This window comes from Protopterus annectens, chromosome 14.part0 (assembly GCF_019279795.1).
Source record: "Protopterus annectens isolate FY-2018-M chromosome 14.part0, PAN1.0, whole genome shotgun sequence".
NCBI lineage: Eukaryota > Metazoa > Chordata > Ceratodontiformes > Protopteridae > Protopterus > Protopterus annectens.
Window position 1 is genome coordinate 382,828,953 of NC_056748.1, and position 17,737 is coordinate 382,846,689.

The 17,737-nt window shown below is 38.0% G+C and overlaps 1 protein-coding gene across 4 annotated transcripts in view; it reads left to right on the forward strand.

Annotated features, from left to right (window-relative positions):
- Nucleotides 1–4,548: 4,548 nt before the first annotated feature.
- Nucleotides 4,549–17,737, forward strand: part of P4HA1 (prolyl 4-hydroxylase subunit alpha 1) — a 635,357-nt gene continuing 622,168 nt past the window's right edge. For all 4 annotated transcript variants that reach the window (XM_044056110.1, XM_044056113.1, XM_044056111.1 and 1 more), the window contains exon 1: nucleotides 4,549–4,683. The gene's annotated coding sequence lies outside the window, so the exon portion shown is untranslated. The remainder of the gene's footprint in view (nucleotides 4,684–17,737) is intronic.

Here is a 17,737-nt window from a genome sequence, read left to right on the forward strand (position 1 = left end):
TCCTACATCTGATTTCCCTGTTGACCAGAGAGTCTCTGGTATGTCTTGTAAGGCTTTTTCCTCTTCCTCTAGTAAGAGTGCTACTCAGCTATCCTCACTTGCCTGTGAGTGCAGAGCTGGGTGTGTCTGTGTTATCCAATTTAATTTCTGCTTTTGTACTCCTTGTTCAGAGAGTTCTAACTCTGTCTGTTTTTCCCACCTTGTGACTTTTTCTCCTAGGTCTGCCCACTTCAAATTTCTAGCTTTAGTTAAACTTACATGTGGTAATCGATTAGATTTGTAAAGTGCTAGGAATTCCTGGGGCAATGAACAGCTTACTACACTGTTTCCTCCTGTGTCCCAGTACAAATTTCGTAATACTAACCTATTAGCATGGTTTCTAAACAGTTCTTGCTCATATTCTTTATCAGGTCCTGGTCTGTTACAGTAATATAGAGTGCAATGCAACAAATGCTGTTTATCAGTGTCAAGGGAGGGGGATTTACTGATGGCTACATTCATCAGTTCTTCGGTTACTGCCCCTGGACCAGTCGTAACTAAGTCCTGGCTGTACCAATAAAATGTTTCACCCTCCGGTCACACTACAAAAGTATCCATTTGTTGCTGTGCTTTCATACCCTGCATTTGGAACTACAGCTATGCCAAATATCTGCATTAGGTCTCTGCCCAAAAGATTCACTGGGCATTTTGCAGAAACAACAATTTTGCTTTTCTGGGTCATCCCTGAAACTGGGTCAGTTATCGCTATGTTGTGGGAGAGTGGCTCCCAATACAGCTGTCCATTAGCAGCTTTCACTAATATGTAGTCCAGTGATTCTGAATTTTCTGGTAGTTTGGAAGGATGTATCAGGGTCCGTGAAGCCCCTGAGTCACACAGGAATTTGACTTCCCTCCCCTCTACCAGAAGTGTAACTTACGGTTTTGTGTCTGCCAAGTAGAGCTCTAAGCTCAATAATGCTAAGTCCAAAATTTCATTTTCTTCATTATCTATGAATTCATGTACATCCTCTATTTCTTCGGTCACATCCTCTACCCTTTCTATCACATTTGCATTTGTCTTTTCTCGTTTATTCCTATCCAGTGATTCTTGACTGTCATATAGTCATTCCTCACCCTCCTTGTCTTCTGTGGTTACCTTTTTATTTTGCCTGCAATCCCTTGCTAAATGTCCCTTTTTCCCGCATTTGAAACATTCACCCCTTTTCTTTCTTTCTTCAAAGTCTTCTGATCGCTTATCAGATTGTTTGTTTCCCTGGGTATTTTTCTTACCCTTCTTCCCAGTTTGTACTACAAAGACTTCTGATCCGTCTTCTACTGCAAATACTTGAGTTTTCTTTTTCTTTTTGCTATTAAAATGTCTTTCGGCATGTCTTGCATATTCAAGTAATGACTGTAATCTACTTGTACAATGATCTACCATGTGCTTTGTAATAAAGCTGCTAATGGGCGCAATGCTGCTTTTGAAAAATGCATTCTTTAGCTGTTGCTCATATGGGGAATCATATGTTTGATCTTCAGGTACCTGCATTCCACAATGGTTATTAAAACATTCTAATAATCTGGCATAATATCTATCAACAGTTTCACCTTCTTGTTGTATGCATTGATTAATGCAAGTCCAATCAGCCCTAGGCTTCCATTTCTCAGAGATTCGGTCTGTCAGACCTTTCACTCTGTTGTCCAGTTCTGCGTTACTATGTGGGAGTGGTCTAAGCTCTGCGTCACGGGGATTCCAGTTGCCACTGATCATGTGCCAATCTGGACCTATGATTTGTCTAACTACTTTCTCTACTTTTTCTCCATTCAAATGGTAACTTAACCTCATGCCTTGTAAGTCTTCTAAGAATTTTCTAAAATTAACTTTTGGATGGGGAATTCCCTCTGTGGCTTTCCGGATGTCTTTTGGTGTCCACAGTCTATATACTAGAAGAGTTGGATCCTGTCCTGCCTGCGGATTTGGTACTTCTATGAGTGGACATATATCTTCCTCACTCAAAACTAGCGAATTTTTATTTATTTCATATAATTCAATATCCCCTCTCAAGTTGCGTGTTCAAGACCTGGTCTCGATAGGATCTCTGACAAACGGTTTTGATTTTGCAGGAACAGCTGGGTATAGCGGAGGTGGATCAGCTTGTCCACTCGTTTCATATTCTGGTAAGGGAAGCGGAGGGGGCGGAGGAGGGGCTGTCGCTATTACCAAGTTATTTTCTTCTTTATCTAAGAACATTGCTTTTGAATTTTTAATCTTTTGTTCCCTGCGGTTTGCTTCCTTAAGCCACCTGTGTGCCTGAGGGACTCCTAATTGTCACTGCTTTTTTTGCTGACCTTTCGCGCCTGTTTTAAGTTGTCTAACAAGTTTAATAAGGGAAGGTTTATCTAAATTACCATCAAATTTGTATTTATCAACCCATTTTGTATAATACTTAACATTATCGGCATGCTGTAATTGCATATATTTTGCGTCTTCGGTGAGGGGCGGGTCTCGGGAACTTTTCGTGCACTGATTTCCCATGTTGCTTTAGCTAAGTTAGAAATTGTTACGTAACCCTTCTTATCACATGGTGCCACGATTTTACACCTTTTCACAGTTTATCTAGAATAACTGCCTACCTATTCTGTTTCCCTGATCTATGACAAGACAGCAATCTTTTTGTCCCTGATCTGCACATGCAAATCTCCCTGACAAAACAATACTGTAACAAGTCCCTGATCCAAAACAGAAAAAAGGTAAATTTCTCCTTACCTGACCCTCCGTGTGTTGATCCACCGGAACGTTGACTCGTCCTCCAATCCCAGATCAGAAACAGTGGCTGGCCTCTTTCGAACAACAATTCAGTCGGAGGTCTTTCAAGACAGAAGAGCCGATGTGGCCACTTCTCTGTACGGGTACATGCCACCGGGCCCAATTCTGACCTGAGCCTAGAGTGAGAGGTACTTTCAGGTCCGAAGGACCAAAACTGTCAAAGGAAACATATACTTTAAAAATGATCAAAACACGGTAGGTTCAGGTTAGGGCACTTTAATCTTGCAGCAAGGAGACAAAAACGTGCTAATACAGAGTTTGTCTAACTAGAATCAGGAAATACAAGACATTTTTATACACTTTCTAATAAGACATTGCCTACCAAGCTGACGTAGTGAATCACAAGTTTTGTCATCATCATTTTGTAGTGATTGTTTTTACAATATTCTGCTGGTACAATCGATTTTTATGAGAAACTTCCTAAGAAAAACAACGTGGCCTTGGCTACCACCGGTTAGATATATGCAATGTTACCATTCAAGGTAATATGGCTAATTCGAGCACAAAGCAAGTATAGATTGCAGTTCATTTCTCTAACAGTCCTTTGTCTATGTTATCTCTAATTTTTGCATCTGTGTATGTTCTCATACTTCGAACAGAGCTGATTGTTTAAAATCATTACATTTACAGAATATAGCATTGTTCATTCATCTTTTCCTGACCTAGCAGATAATCACCTGCTTCTCAAGTACATTTCCAAAAGGCATAAACATGAATATTGCTGTGCTAGCAATTACTAAGTCAGAGGGCATCTTGCAAGTTTCAGAAAGAACACTGCAGTTTCAAAAAGCATCTTTTCATATGAAACAATTGTATATAGAACAGTGCATATAAAATAGAATGAAAAATGTGTTAACTTATTTAGTTTCTAATTAGCATTAAGCATACACACATTAATACATATTTTTCTGACAGTATTCTTCTTGTTAAGGTGCAAACCCATTCCGAGACTATGGAAGGACATACCTCCAAAATAGAAACAACATGCACAGGGATAAACCAGGCTTGAAAATATGAACATTCCTCCAAAAACGGGGACATTTGGGAGGTCTGTTCTTTAACATAAAAACACGTTTTTTTTCACAAAAGGATGAAACTATGGACAGCATATTAATGGAAACACTTTTGTAAGATAATTTGCATATCTGCATTATTAAGTTTAACACATAATACAAAAAAATGTGATAGCAGCATGTTCCCCCTTTTGGACCTAATAAATTTTATCATTCCCAGTACGAGTCATCCCACAAATTTAATTATCTTAGGATAATCACAGAAAACCTTTCAACCGTTTTTTTTAAATGAAAAGTATTGGTTTGATACGATTTTGCTCCTTGTTGATTACGATACTAACATAGACAGATGTAAAATGCTTTCCAGCGCACTGAATAAATTTCACACTGCCGACCGTTAACGCTGTTATTTTGGTACGGTCTCCAAAATGTGGTTTAAAATCTGACTTGATGTCTTATCGGAGCAAAGACCGTTGTCAAAGCTTGTGACACGTGGTCCTAGGAATTCTAACTTAATGGGAAACCCAGGTACTTCAAACCAGATGTGTCTATATCTTTCTAAGCAGCGCGCACGCTCGGCAGATGTGCACAGCTGGACACGCATGCTCACTAGGTAAGAACGGCCCGTGCCTGTGTGCGCCTTCTCACGTACTAATGCAAAGCTGTCTGCCTGTCCAGGAAGTGAGTGGCTAATGGGGTGGGGCGTGAAGCTGCCAATGGGTGGGCTATAAGTCATTTTGCAGGACTGTGTCTTGTGAAACTCAGGCACAGTTAGGCATTTCTGTAGTACCAAGCCATTTGTGCGAGATTGTCGTGAAGGAATCCTTCTACCAGCCCTGATTCCAGAAAAGAGAAGTGAACCAGGTAAGCTAACAACAACGTGTGGTGGGGGCCCTTTCTCCGTGCCTCACAGCTGGCATTCTGGAAACTTCATCCTGTCAAACTTTATTCTAGTAGTCTACTTGTGGATGTGTGGTTTTAGTAGGTAGCTGTGGAATCGCAGTTCTGAAACTTGCAAAATTCGTTTTTGCATTTTGTCATGCAGTGCATTTACATCTTCTTAGGTCACAGACACAGTTATTTATGATCGGCTTTACTGTCCCTTTGTGGTTATGCTTTACGGGTCAGATCGTCTTCTGTGCTGGCAGGCCAGGGTTTTGAAAGTTTCAGGTAGCCAACTTGTACGGAGAAAGTGTATTTAGCATTGTTATCTGTTTGACTTATTTCTTTGCTGTATGTGATATAGACGTTGTGTGCTATGTAGTCTTGCAGGCGTGAAAGGGACTAAGGTGTTATTTCAGTAGTTAATTGGAAGGGGGTCACTTTTGTGGCACATTAGTAGCCACTAGCCAGAATGGTTGAAATCCGTGCCTACGTTGGGATTTGCTTGTTGCGCATCACTTGTATTCTCAAGGAAATAAAGTATTTCTCAACAGAAGCAAATAACAGTGGGTAGTGTTTGTTCAGCTAGTTATGTAGCCTCGGGCTTTGAATTTAAACAGACAGTAAACAGCGATGTTTAATTGACTTTTATAGCTACGGGCTATGGATTCCTGTAACTTCAATGAATCTGTGGCCTTTTGTATAAAAGTAGTGTTTCACAAATTGCTAACAGCTTAAATATTAAATCAAGATCGTGCTCTTTAAGCCAGTGTTGTGAGGATGTAATATGAAATAGGGATGCATGGTGGTAGCCTGGCAGGAATTTTGTAGCATATAGGCACTGAATTTTGACGGGGGAAAGTGTATGTGAAGGTAGCGATGATTTCTGAGTGCTGTCAGTTGTAATCTACAGTGGAAGTTTTGTGTAGGTGGGGGAGGGGAGATACGTGGCAACATTCTTTCAGCTGTTCGGAGGGGTCTCCAGCCGCTCTACAGCTTGACTGTAATAGTGACTTCATTTACGAGAGCCGGACTGAGGTTGGTATTCACAACACTTTAGTGGTGTTAGGGACAAAAGTCATTTCCTGTGCAGTTTTACATAGTTACTGTGCTGTAAATAGCAAACATTTTCCGAAGTGATTCTGTACAGTTTTTACACACATCCCGTTTTGTTATCACTTGTGGGATGCATAGTTAGTTACTCAAGGGAAAATAAAAGGAAAAGCTGTGAGCAGAAAGATTTTTGTTAAGTTTATCCTATTTTCTTTTCCAGAAAAATAACTTTCCGGCGATTGTGAAGAGTAGGGCTCTCCTATCAGTTGATTGAGTTGGCTTCCTTATTTCCCAAAGGATTTTGTCAAGTCTTCTTGGAAATGGGTAGTCAGGAATCCATACCTCTTAACCTGTAAGCACAAGAAATCTGGACAACGCCAAAGGTAATGGGGGACAAAGGCCCAAAAATAGGGAATGTTTAAATATTGCTGTTATAAACTTAGAATGTTAATATACTACAAGGGTTTGCGTTGCCATGCATTTTCTGAATGATATAAAGTCTGCAAGGCGACATTGAAGTGTATTAACCCACCAGATGCGCAGTAGCAAACCCCGCCCACGAGCATTTTGACTGCACCGCCCACCGTTTGATTGAAAGATGCCACCATAACGCAAGGTTAATTGCACAAAAAGATTCGATTATAAAGAAAACATAATTTCTCCCTTTGTTTGGAAGAGGAGGGTAATATCATAGTGATAAGCAAGGAGAAATTTGTGCTTTTCCTAGAAGTCTGAAAACCAGCAAAAGCTAGGCAGCAGTCTTGCATACTTAAAAAACTGAGGAGGTAATAACTTCATATATCTCCCTTAAAAAAAATAAAAAAGATATTTCTGGTAGTAGGTGTTTTGTCAAGTTTAAGTGTGCACCATTAAATATTTTACTACTGACATAGTGCTCCTGGCTTAGTTAAACCCCTGCTGGGACATTTGCTCCACTAAAACTAACTACATAGCCAGCTTTTTTCCCTGCAAAACCAACCATGGGGGGGGCCCCTAATCATCTTTGTCTGTGCTGATTGGGGAAAAATGAGGATGAAAAAAAATTTATTAATTATGCCACTTATGCTTTACAGGGCTGTGGGCTGATATGACCCTGTTAGTTATGATGAAGATGATAATGAACACAAACAAAGAGGGATCAGCAGCTGAGCACTTGCCCAGTGAAACTTTGGATTTTAAGAAGAGATTGACTGTTTGTAATCCTGAATGATTTACTGCAAATCAGACTTTTAGATACGGATAAAAGCAAAGTAAACAAAAATAGGGGAAGTCTGTGCAGTAGGGACAGTGACAAGTATGCATTAGCCTCAATAATCTTACTGCTTCTGTTGTTTGATGACTGCTACACAGCAGTGACTAACCTGCTCAAATGTGTGTGTGTGTACAAGCTGCTGGGGGTATGCGGGGGGGCTAGATTGGATGTCACTTGAAATATATGACAAAGGCAATTTAAATCTCTGCTTTATCCCAGTTGTCTTTATTAGAGAGTTAGGGAGGTAGGCAGTATTCCAGATAAGACTTAAATATTCTCACAACTACTGGCTTGTTAGTTTACTGTAAGCTACATTTTGTCAACTTTGAAAAAAAGCCTTGGGCACAAATTATGCCTTGAAGAAAAAAAAAAAAAATTGAAATTTTTTTTTTTTTTTTTATTTTATTTAGGCAAACCATTGAGTAAAATGTTAAAAAATAAAAAAAATGCTCATCCCCATCACCCCAGTAAACCTGGGCCTTCTTCCCTGACTTTTTCTATTTATTTTCTAAATGGTTATTACTGTGTCTGTTCAGGAAAGGTGTGTTGAAGGATGCAAAGGAAAATAAAAAAAAAACCACAAACCACAATTTTTCTCCTTAATCAATTTCTGTTTCTGTTCAATTTATTATTAAAAGGTTGTGTGTAAATTTAAGTCCAGACCTGTACATAGACTTGTTGCAATGTATCACTGTTGCAAACTACCCAGTAACAACTCTGCCCCTTTGTTAGACATTGTTAGGATGATGCTTATACTGGAAGTGCCTAGGGGGCCCCCAACTTGACATTTGCTGGGGGCCCCCAAAATGCTAACACCGGCCCTGAGTCTGACCCTGGTGATGAACATGAAATCATACCTCTCAAGTGCACTTCATTACGAGGAACGTACCTCATTTGGGGTCTTAAAAAGTTAATGTTCCTCGAAGTTCCTCAAAGTTACACATTTAAAGAGTTAGGAATTTAAGTGAAATCCATGATAAATAGAAATTAATCATATTAATTCATTAAATGAAAAGCAGCATATTTTAACCATCCTATGACCTTCCTAGTTGAAGTTGTTAGCAAACCCTTAGTATGTGTTCCACAATTTGCCCATTTGTTCCACATTATGAAGGTGAGTGTTCCTCATTTTGGAGATGGAAGGTTGAGAGCTATGTATCTGTTGTAAATTATTTTTCATTTTTTAGGCCCCCCCCCCCCATTCACACAGAAGCACCTATATACAAACAGAGAACCTCCACTATGCTCTAGAAAAAACATATTTTTCTTTGGCATTCTAGTAATGGAAACCTTTTCTGTGCACTAAGAGGATTTGGCTTTTGGTTGTGAAGTTGCATTGTCAGAAAGCAGTTTTATTGTTTTATTCTCCTCTTAAAAAAAACTCTTCTTATTTCATCTGCTTGATTCTACTATGAGTGTACTAAAGTGAATGTGCCAGTGTTTTGAATCTGAACTGCATTCACCGACAATCACTTTTTAAAGTGTTTTTTTTAGGGGGGGGTCAAGCCCTCTTGCACCCCCAATGTGGGGTAAGCCTCTTAACTTGTATATACCAACTTTACAGTTGCACTTACTCAAAAAAGGGAGAAATCTTTTTTTTTATTTCGCAAATCGGGGCAAATGTCCAAAGGCAAGTTGTGCCTGTTTCTTTATTTCGTGAACTTAGGCTAAAAACAGACACCCACAACCTTTAACACCGCATGAGGAAGCATAAGTTATGAAAATAGTTTAAACAAAGCCAAACAGCTCACAAAGCAAGTCCAAAATTATATCCAAAAGCACAGGACCCGAAGCCAAAAGTTAGGAACACAGATTTTAATAAATCATGATACACTAATAAATCCAAGCGCTTTCACCCAGCTCCTGCCAGGCTTTTTCAAGGAATGAATAAAAACCATAGTGTCATTCTCATTTATATAACAAGTTGATTAATCACTTGACTAATAAATTGAATTCAATTAATTAAAATTCAAATGTTTCAATTAAAACCATAAAAATGTCAAAATGCAATATGTGCATATGTAAACATTGATACATCAGCAATTTCACAATATTAATTGTTATAGCAAAACATAAATTAAAATCGATGCTATAATATCAGATAATGATATAATATAATAAATGTGTAAGCAACATAATGCTCATTCAAAGCTTTGCTTTTCTGAGCTTCAGAACACATCCTATGTTAATACTGTCATTTAACCCAGGAGAGCTAGTGGCATCTCATCTTAACTGCCAAAAAAGCTCATGAAACTCTAAACGAGTCTCCCAGCTCTCCCCTCTTACCTCTGGGGAGATTTGTTCTAGCACCATAAACTTTAAGTTCATTTTCTCACAATTTTGAGAGTGTTTAAAGAATGCATTGGACTCCTTACTTCTAGAAATGTCATAGAAGTGCTCATACACTCTTTTCCTTAAAGATCTCTCTGTTTTACCAACGTAAAAACTTAAACAATAGGTGCAAACTCCTAAATATACCACCCCCTTGGTTCCACAATTATAGTGCTTGTTGGTTCTCACTGTAAAATTTCTATGTGGTAAATGGAAAATAGTGTGGTTTAACATGGCAAAACATTGATTGCAACTACCACATTTATGTGTACCCCACTTCATTTTATTGTTAATGTTACATTTCCCCTTTTTTTCAAAAAGCCCCTTTAAATTAATGCCCCTCTTTCTAATAAAATGTGGCCGCTTCAGAAATAATTGTTTCATTTCCTCATTGACCCCCAAAATGGGCCAGTATTTAAGAATGATGGATTCCACCTTGTGTGAATTACTAGAAAAAGTGTGCAAAAATTTATTTCCAGTCTCAATGTCTTTCTTGAGTTCACTTTTCTCTTGTAATTTACCTAATTCCAATAGTGCTGGATATTTGGACTCCCTGTTTTTAAAAATTTCCTGGATAATAGCATCAATCAAAGGTTCAGGGTAGTCTTTCTCTAAAAATAATTTTTTAATAGTCTCAGCTTCCAGGCTAAAACTTTCCAGTGAGCTACATATTCTTGAAGCTCTAATGAGCTGCCCTTTAATAATAGCCTTTTTCTGATAAAAAGGATGCCCACTGCTGAAATGTAAATAAGAATTAGAAAACGTGGGCTTCCTATATATTCTTGAATGGAATCTGAAATTAGTATAATCCTTTGAGAGGGTGATATCCAAATAATTCAATTCATTTAAATCAATGGAGTAGGAAAATTTCAAAAAATCTGTGCTAGAGTTAATGTATTCCATAAATCCCTTAAAATCATCTTCCGAACCTTCCCATAAAATACATATATCATCTAAAAACCTTCTATAAAATTTAATAAATCTATTCCAGGGAGTCCGCAACACAAACTTTTGTTCCTAATGGTAGAGCACAAGATTAGCATACATTGTAGCGCAAGGACTCCCCATAGCAACACCCTTTCTTTGTCTGAGACAATTCACCATTAAATAACATAAAGTTGTTATCCAATATTATCTCCATGAATTCCATCACTAGATTAATTGTTCTACTGTCAAGACCTGATTGGGTGACCAAAATTTCTCCTAACCATTCCAGTCCTATACTGTGTGGGATGCTGGGGAATAATTCTACTACATCTATGGTTACCATAAGCATATGCGTAGTAAACCAAGCTTGATCTATACTTCTCAAACAATCCCAAGAATCCTTGCAGATGTGTTCAATAGTAGATGCATAATTTTTAAGTTTAGCATCAATAAATTTAGCTAAAGGTTCCGTAATGCCCCCCGCACCAGCCACAATCGGTCTAAATTTAAGGGGATCTAATCCCTTATGTGTCTTTAGAATTCCGAAGGTAACCGGAACCTTGGGCTTGCCCACTAAAAGAAAATTGTTCCGTTCCTTCAGCTATTATTAAAGGGCAGCTCATTAGAGCTTCAAGAATATGTAGCTCACTGGAAAGTTTTAGCCTGGAAGCTGAGACTATTAAACAATTATTTTTAGAGAAAGACTACCCTGAACCTTTGATTGATGCTGTTATCCAGGAAATTTTTAAAAACAGGGAGTCCAAATATCCAGCACTATTGAGATTAGGTAAATTACAAGAGAAAAGTGAACTCAAGAAAGACATTGAGACTGGAAATAAATTTTTGCACACTTTTTCTAGTAATTCACATAAGGTGGAATCCATCATTCTTAAATACTGGCCCATTTTGGGGGTCAATGAGGAAATGAAACAATTATTTCCGAAGCAGCCGCATTTTATTAGAAAGAGGGGTATTAATTTAAAGGAGCTTTTTAAAAAAAGGGGAAATGTAACATTAACAATAAAATGAAGTGGGGTACACATAAATGTGGTAGTTGCAATCAATGTTTTGCTATGTTAAACCACACTATTTTCCATTTACCACATAGAAATTTTACAGTGAGAACCAACAAGCACTATAATTGTGGAACCAAGGGGGTGGTATATTTAGGAGTTTGCACCTATTGTTTAAGTTTTTACGTTGGTAAAACGGAGAGATCTTTAAGGAAAAGAGTGTATGAGCACTTCTATGACATTTCTAGAAGTAAGGAGTCCAATGCATTCTTTAAACACTCTCAAAATTGTGAGAAAATGAACTTAAAGTTTATGGTGCTAGAACAAATCACCCCAGAGGTAAGAGGGGGGAGCTGGGATACTCATTTAGAGTTTTGTGAGCTTTTTTGGCAGTTGAGATTAGATGCCACTAGCTCTCCTGGGTTAAATGACAGTATTAACATAGGATGTGTTCTGAAGCTCAGAAAAGCAAAGCTCTGAATGAGCATTATGTTGCTTACACATTTATTATATTATATCATTATCTGATATTATAGCATCGATTTTAATTTATGTTTTGCTATAACACTTAATATTGTGAAATTGCTGATGTATCAATGTTTACATATGCACATATTGCATTTTGACATTTTTATGGTTTTAATTGAAACATTTGAATTTTAATTAATTGAATTCAGTTTATTAGTCAAGTGATTAATCAACTTGTTATATAAACGAGAATGACACTATGGTTTTTATTCATTCCTTGAAAAAGCCTGGCATGAGCTGGGTGAAAGCGCTTGGATTTATTAGTGTATCGTGATTTATTAAAATCTGTGTTACTAACTTTTGGCTTCGGGTCCTGTGCTTTTGGATTTAAGCATGTTATGAAGCGACTCATGAGTATAGTTCATTTTCCTTTTAGAGCCTTCATCCTGATCCACTGCTTGAGCTTCCTGGTACTCTTTGATATGAGACGAAAAAGTTCAGATATATTATTTATGTACTGCCTGTTAAGCATTTTATTATTCTAATGGAAAGGGACTGATTGCTCGAATGTCATTATTAGCATGTGTTTGTACTTATTAAATGCTCCATTTTTAATTCTATGGATTTACAGTTATTAGCATTGAGTGTCAATCACGGCACATTGCCGATGTTAATCCCACCCTCCCGCATGTCAATCATGGTGGGCACGCCCATTTTTGGGCGAACTCGGTGGTGGGTTAATACACTTCAATTTCCCCGTCTACAAGTCAAATCAGTCCATCCACAACACTTTTTTCCCATTTTTTGCATCACCTAGAGCCAGGGGTTTACACTGCCTTGTGGCCGGCCCTGCTGCAGTACCTCTACCACACCACACATGGCCGATATAAAGTGTCCAGTCCATCTACTGCATGTCTTTGGAATGTGGGAGGAAACTGGAACACCTAGAGGAAAAAATCTTGGAACTCAAGGAGGACATGCAGACTCCGAACAGAAGCCCCCTGTCTGCCCTTAACTATTGACATAAATCCCCAATGATTTGCTAGAAGAAAAATTTGATTGTATGAGGGACAGGCCACTAATAAGAGGCAAAAAGCTGGACATTATGTGAAAATATGGACATTTGAGAGGTATTTAGGCATGCTAATTGTACTCAGGTGAGTGTTTTAGAGTAGCTCTCAGAAAAAAGCATGCCTTATAGAGGTCCTAAACTAATTCTTACAATAGAGATATGTACACAGTTTGCTTACAAATAAACCTGCTTTGCAAAATAGGCTAGTGTAATTGCTGAAGGGGGCAACAGCTGAAAAAAGATGTGCCCTGGCTAAATTTCTCATAGTATGAATACAGTAACTGGGTTCCCCTGAAAAGGGGCCATTGGCTTAGTTGGACTAACCTAGTCAACAAAGTCTAAGTAAATACATCTTTTTAACTGTTTAGCTGCAATAGGTGATAGATTTATTGTGTAGTACAGAATGGGATGGAACAATAAAATCTTGATAGGCTGTTAGGCATGCACAGCAGTTTGAAGTGGTTGTAAAATTGAAAAACTGTCAAGATAAGTTGCAGAACTGTAGTAGCTCAGCCACTTAAAATAATTATTTTACATTTTAGAACGAGAGCTAATATCCTTTTCAGTTTTTTGATTCTAACAGTGTAGAGGGCTTTCTGTGTATGTGTGCGTTTGTTTCCAGTTTTACATTAATCGCTGTTCTGGGGATTTCCTACTGAAAAGGATAAAACTCTACAGTGTGTTGCTCCCGTGGTAGTGGCACCAGCATGACATGACAGAGGTCTTGGTTTCGACTGTCAAATATCATTAACTTTATCCTTTCATTTCTATGATCTTTGCAGTTTGTAATGATTGTTAAAAGTGGACTTGAAATGTTTAAAAATATGGAAATAATTGTGAAAAGGTGTAGTGTCCCGCTGAGAGTCTTCCGTAATTGCTCCACAAGTCTAAGACACCAGACAGGCTGAAAATTTGCTTGACACATGAATAGTATGTAATATGAAAGGAAAGATGCCTTATACCTAAGTAAGATGAGTGGAGAAAGGTATTCTATTCAGCACACTGGATTTAAAATGATGTTACCATCAATGGCCTGTTATTGTATGTGTTGCAGCATTTTCCATACACTTGGCCTGATGTAATGCAGGCAGCTGATATTTGATGTTGGCACAGGTTCCGAGTTTTTCTAGAAAGTGATACAGGAGGTAATGCAAAGTATTAAAAATATGGTAAGAAAATGCAATGATTTTATTAGTGTATGTCAAAAAATTAAAAAAAAAGTGTGATGACTGGTTGGGAAGGGTGATAAATTTAGAAAATGGGTCAACATTAAATGGAGAAAAAAGTGCCTCTAGTCAGAGTGTGGAAGTCTGTTATCTGTTTTTCTGAAGTGAAGGGATTGTTTTCCTAGTGAAGGTACATTAGTTTATGGTGCAACACCTGCTATATATGCTAGAATTAATATACATATTAGGTATGGATAATGTCCACCTTAGATTTATTAATGATTTTAGAACTATCATCTTGAGAGTTGTTAATGATTTTAGAACTATCATTGCACTGCTGAGAGTTTATGAAGAGAGCTGTTCCCTTGGAATGCTCTCAAAAGCACCAATATAAAGAAGAACAGTTAAAGAAAGGTCTAAGTTATGGTACTGTTATGTCTCAATTTGACACTCAAAGCACAACCATACTGACACTAACACCGTAGACCTGAAAGGCATTCCCAAGTCAGGAATAAAAGAAAAACTAAAGGGCTAGCTTAAGCTGGCAGGTCATTAATAGATGTGCAGAAGTGGTACAGTCACTGAGAGAAGGAAGTAGCAGCCATTGTATTGGCATCTGAGGACTTTTCATATTCAGTTATCTAAAGTCTAAACTTTAGCGTGATCTCTAAAACTACAGCAGTAATACTTTATAGTGAAGTACTGGGAAATAAAATATTGCAAACTGTCTGGGCATGCTGTCAAATCTATAAAAAAATGGTTTGACCATTGAAAAAGGAGCAGAGAGCTATGTACAGATGGTTTAGAATATGCTTTCCCAAGACTCCTGGAGTCTAAGAAAATGGAGGAAGAAATGAAGAAGAAGGTTGTGATACTGCAGCAAGGTAAAAGAGCCATGTAACAATTCATGCCTTAAATCTGTAAAAAGATAGTGAGGCTAAAAGGGTAAAAAGACATGAAACTTGCAGATCCAAAATACATTTTTATGTTAACGGTAAGTACTTGTTACTGGGGGTGATGCCCAGTTGATGAACTTTATTAAATATTTCCAAAGCAGTTTTGAAGTAAGTAACAGTAATTACAATAAATATACAAAGAGGGAAAACTTTGTCAAATGTAAGCATATCACAGAGTTACAAGTAAAATCAAACTGCATGGCAAGATTGAAATGAAAATGCAAGCATCTCCCATTTAGTCAGCCCTAGTCTAATATGAAATCTGTAGGCAAACTGTTTAATATGCCCTAATTTGATTAAATGTTACCAGTGTTTCCATCAACTGTAATTTTAATGCAGGCAACACAAAGTTAATGATTTTTTTTTAAACTTCACTAAGCTGAGCAAGACAAATAAACATGAGATGATGCTGTTACCTACAATTTTGGGTGTCATATATAAAACTCTTAAGTGTTCAGGACATCATGTAAAGCTCCAGAAGAGGAGTTCCAGCGGGCAGTTCTTGTTATGTTCATAGGGAAAATAACCTGGTTATTTATGTGCGAGATAAGTAAGCTATAGTTAGATAATACCTTAAGAAATTAAAAGACACTTTTTGTGCTCTGGATAGCATCCCCACTAAATACCTACAACTTAAATCTGATATTGTAGTCTACCCAGTTTCCATTTTAATCAGTAGGTCTATCCAAGAGTCACATTCTCGTCTGTCTGGAAGTAATCACACCTTCTACCTGTATACAAAGGTGAATCCTCCAATGACATCTCTAACTTTAGTCCTATAATTGTACTATCCTTCTCTTGGATATCTTGGAGAAATGCACCCCTTGCAACTCCTAACCTTTCTCCTCAAGAATAATATCCCGTCAACATGCCAACATGGCTTCTGTCCCTCACACAGCACTGACAATGCTCTTGTGTCCTCCCTCAGTTTTGTCAGTCAACTTATAATGGAAGGATTTTGACAGTTTCTTACTATGTACTTCTGTGTTGAGTCTCCAAAATAAAGTAAGTCTCTCAACTAAAGCTATTTTGTGGCTTAATTCCTGCCTTTCACAAAGAGCGCAAAAATGTGAAATGACAGTATGCTACCTCTTCCTTCCTCCCATCCCAGTAGGCATCTCACAAGGTTCTGTCCTTGGCCCACTTCTCTTTAGCATATTCAGCAATGACATGTGTTGTTTAATAATCTGTCTCACTTATCCAGTATGCTGCCATGTTCACTATTATCTCTTCTGCCACCTCTATCCCTGAACTTGCTTGCCAACGTTGACTTAGTCCTCATTTCCCAAAAACATCTCATGCTGTTTTCACTGAAAACTTATCAACCCCTCAAAATCCATTCTCCCTACCAACAACCAGTGGCACAGCTACTGAACTGGTTCACCACTCTAAATGTCTTGGAGTTAGTTACTGTTGATGAAACACTAAAGTCTGACCTGCACATTCAACAAATAACTCTAAAAAAACTAACCATGAAGTACTTATGCTGTACACATTAAATGAATTCCTGTCTGTGCATGCCCCAAAATCTACTGCTTACTTTCTCCCCTCTTGTTATATATGCCTCAAAAGCAATTATCCAACTCACAAAATGCTACCAGTTCTGTAACAAAACAGCTAAATTTGCCTCAAGTCTTCCCAATAAAAGTTATCATTGCATAGCTCTCAGACTACAGAACTGGTTCAGTTTCTCCAGTTTCCTCAAACTCCCGTCAGTAGAAAGAAAACACAAAATTTCTCCGTCTACTAAGTACTTATCCCCGTGACTCTCTCTTGTATTGGTATAATCCATCATGCACAGCACATCTGATAAATAACTTATAATGGTAAAACTTTCATGTAATTCCCACAGTGACTTGCTGTATTCAACTTCTGTCTCCAAAATGTAGAATTCCCTCCCGGACTCCCTCCACCAAACCAAAAGCCCACAAGATTTTCAAGTACAGTCTAAAAACCTTTCTGGAAGACTCCTGGAAATGTCACTGGTCCGAACCTCCTGACCAGCAGCACGACACTCTCCCTCACTTCCAGTCATTCCACCCACTGCTGCTACCACTAATTACTACTGCTTTACTCATTAGACTTGCTATGCATTCCTTCCAGCAAATGCGCACCCAGTATGTTTTAATAAGCCTCTATCCCTTTAAGAAATATTGGTATTATTGATATCAGTATTTCTTCATAAGCCTCTGCCCCATTTTAATCCAGCTTCTCTTATCTCTTGCTGTCTTTATCAAAAACCTACACTTAACATTGCTTCTACTACTACTTAATAGTGTCTCCCTTCCGTCATATTGCTTCTCCCCAGTCCTTTTCAATGTCATCTGTCTCATTTCCTGTTTTGTTGTAAACCATTTATTGATGCTCTTTCATCTTTCGTCATTACTAATTGCACTTTTGTGTTTCTTTTCTCTGCTGTCAGCTAACTACATTACTGCTCTTCTTCGTCTTACTACACATGGTACTGTTACAGTTTGCATTAGTGTAAGGAGTCTGGACAAAGCCAAAAGTAATTGGGGGACAAAGGTTCAAAATCATACATATTTTAATCATTGCTCTTTTAAACTTAGAAAGCTGAACAACAAGGTTTTCATTAGCTTGCATTTTCTAAAGTATAGGAAGTCTGAAACTCATGTCTCATTAGTGACGTCACCCCCAGTAATTTGCCAGAAAACTACAAACTGTATGAGGAACAGACTTGAAAATGAGGCAGAAGGCTGGACTTTCTAGAAAATTCTGGAGAGTTGAGAGGTATGTATGACACGGTGGTGGAATGAGCAGATTTGTCACATTAGAGA